Source organism: Bos indicus x Bos taurus, chromosome 18, assembly GCF_003369695.1.
Source record: "Bos indicus x Bos taurus breed Angus x Brahman F1 hybrid chromosome 18, Bos_hybrid_MaternalHap_v2.0, whole genome shotgun sequence".
NCBI lineage: Eukaryota > Metazoa > Chordata > Mammalia > Artiodactyla > Bovidae > Bos > Bos indicus x Bos taurus.
This window is the reverse complement of record NC_040093.1, coordinates 12852742-12856012: the sequence shown is the minus strand read 5'-3', so window position 1 is coordinate 12856012 and position 3271 is coordinate 12852742.

The following is a 3271-nucleotide window of genomic DNA, read 5'->3' as shown; positions in this document are numbered from 1 at the left end:
AATAGTCATGTATGGATGTGAGTGTTGGACTGTGAAGAAAGCTGAGCGCAGAAGAATTGATGCTTTTGAACTGTGGTGTTGGAGAAGACTCTTGAGAGTCCCTTGGACTACAAGGAGATCCAACCAGTCCATCCTAAAGGAGATCAGTCCTGAGTGTTCATTGGAAGGACTGCTGTTGAAGCTGAAACTCCAATACTTTGGCCACCTGATGCGAAGAGCTGATTCATTGGAAAAGACCCTGATGCTGGGAAAGATTGAGGGCAGGAGGAGAAGGGGACAACAGAGGATGAGATGGTTGGATGGCATCACCAACTCAATGGAGATGAGTTTGGGTACACTCCGGGAGTTGGAGATGGACAGGGAGGCCTGGCATGCTGTGGTCCATGGGGTCTCGAAGAGCCGGACATGACTGAGCGACTGAACTGAACTGAACTGAACTGAATCATGTCTGCTTCTTGGAAGAGTATCTGGGGATCAAGGAGAGACAAAGACCCACTTTTCACTCTGTAATCTTTTGTTCTCTCTGAGCATCCTTCTGACACCACTTTTTTTTTTCATTTTTATTTATTTATTTGGCTGCATCGGGTTTTTGTTGTGTCACGCAAGATTTTTCGTTGCAGTGCGAGGATTCTAGTTGTCTCACATGGGCTCAGTAGTTGTGGTGAGTAGGCTTGGTTGCCTTTTACAGGGATTACTCATTAATCCCCACATCAGCCTCACAAAATAGGTTACCCTTGTGAGTCCATTTCTACAGACCAGGACCGTGAGGACCAGAGAGCTTGGCTCCTGGCTCAGGGATTGTACAGCCAACAAATGACGGAGCAGGGATGTGCCCTAAACCATCTGATTCGGTGCACTGCTTTGGAGTGAGCATGTGGCAGTTCCAGAACCAGTGAGCAGTGTCCTGAGGCCAGAACAATCGGGGACAAGGGCTCAGCTGCCCTCTTCCACCCTGTTCCCTAGACATACCTGGAGAAGTAAGAGCGTGAGCGTGAGTTTTATTTTCTACCAGTCAACAGCCACTGTCAGTGTCTTCTCTGGGTTCAGGCTGTGCTGGGGAATGTGCCTCGGCGCAGTCAACCTCCTGGTATTCCAGTCACCGCGAGGGAGGGAGACATGTGATGACATAGAGTGGGCAGGGTTGGAATGTGGGAGCCCAGACGGTCGCAGGAGCCCAGGAAGGTCGTATCCTCCAGCGAGAGGTCAGAGAGGGCTTCCTGCAGGAGGGAGCATCTGCATTGAGGCTCCGAGAACAAGGGAGCGGCGCCATAGTCTGGTGCCTGGTCCGCGGGCCAACATCGCCCTCTACTGGATATATACTATAGTGCAGTGACCGGGATACTGCAGGGTTTGGCAAAGCTGGCGATCATGCTAACATCCTGTGCGCCTAGCTTTGGCCACTTTATGTTTCTAGGACTTGATTTATTGAGTAAGTCGCTCAACAGGTATGTATTGAGCACCTACTTTGCACCACGTTGTTCTAATGCTAAAGATAAAGTGCTTACAACACAGAGCCCTGCCCTCAGGGAGCTGGCATTCTAAGGGTTGTTGTTCAGTCGCTCAGTCATGTCCGACTCTTTGAGACCCCATGAACTGCAGCATGCCAGGCTTTAGGATTGACTGCTTGGATATCCTTGCAGTCCAAGGAACTCCCAAGAGTCTTCTCAAACACCACAGTTCAAAAGCATCGGTTGGTTCTTCAACGCTCAGCTTTATTGTCCAACTCTCACATCTATACATGACTACTGGAAAAACCATAGCTTTGAATGTACGGACATTTGTTGGCAAAGTAATGTTTCTGCTTTTTAATATGCTGTCTAGGCTGGTCATAGCTTTTCTTCCAAGGAGCAAGCATCTTTTAAATTTCATGGCTGCAGTCACCATCTGCAGTGATTTTGGAGCCCAAGAAAATAAAGTCTGTCACTGTTTCCACTGTTTCCCCATCTAGTCACCATGAAGGGATGGGACCAGATGCCATGATCTTAGTTTTTTAAATGTTGAATTTTAAGCCAGCTTTTTTACTCTCCTCTTTCACTGTTATCAAGAGGCTTTTTAGTTCCTCTTCGTTTTCTACCATAAGGCTGGTGTCATCTGTGTATGTGAGGTTATTGATATTTCTTCTGGCAATCTTGATTCCATCTTGTGCTTCATCCAGCCCAGCATTTTGCATGATGTACTCTGCATACAAGTTAAATAAGCAGGGTGACAATATACAGCCTTGATGTACACTTTTCCCTGGGCGAGAACAATAAAGCATGTGTGCTGAGTTGCTTCAGTCGTGTCTGACTCTTTGTGACCCAAAGGACTGTAGCCTGCCAGACTTCTGTGTCCATGGGATTCTCCAGGCAAGAATACTGGAGTGGATTGCCATGCCCTCCTCTAGGGGATCTTCCCAAACCAGGGATCACACTCGCATCTCTTATATCTCCTGCATAGGCAGGTGGTTGTTTGTGGGTTTTTTTTGCGCCACTTGGAAAGCCAAACCAATAATATAACACCACAAAATCAGCAGCTAATATTTGCTAAATGCTTCCAATCCATATATTAAGGCATTCAGTCCTTGCAGCTTTTGACTAATCTATTACAGATCAGGGAAACGGAGACAGAGAGGTTAAGTTACTGTCCAAAGCCTGCACAGCCAATAAATGGTGAAATAGGATGTGAACTCAGAGCCAGATTTTTAGCCTAGCTAATAACGTGATGTAACATCAGATCAGATCAGACCAGTCGCTCAATCGTGTCCAACTCTTTGCGACCCCATGAATCGCAGCACGATGTAACATAACATAGTAATTATAATGTTACATAATTTTAGGTCCTGAAAAATTTTATTAACGAAATCAAGCAGATAAATGAGGTTGTCTTTCGGTGGGAAGGGTGTATTTTAGAAGCGGCAAGGAAGGCCTCTCGGAGGAAACGGCCTTTGAAAAAGGACAAACGTTGAGATCTGTTTGGAGGGATTTCCAAAGCGGGAGCACAGCCGAGGCAAAGGGCCGGACGCTGGCTTTGCAAGAAGGCCATCCGTCTGGGATGCAAAGTTTCTAAGATTCCGAGTTTCCAAGATTCTAGTTTCGCGGAGACTCGCATTTTCTGAGCGCCTGCAATCATCTCGGATTCGACGTGCCGCAGAGACTACCGGCTAAATGCGCGCACACGGCTCTGCTATTCCCGCAGCGCTGGGGCGGCTGGGCTTAACTTTCCAGGAGCGGTGGGCGGGGCCGGTCTCACCTGTGGGGCGGGGCTCCAGGCCGACCCGCCCCCCGGAGGAGCC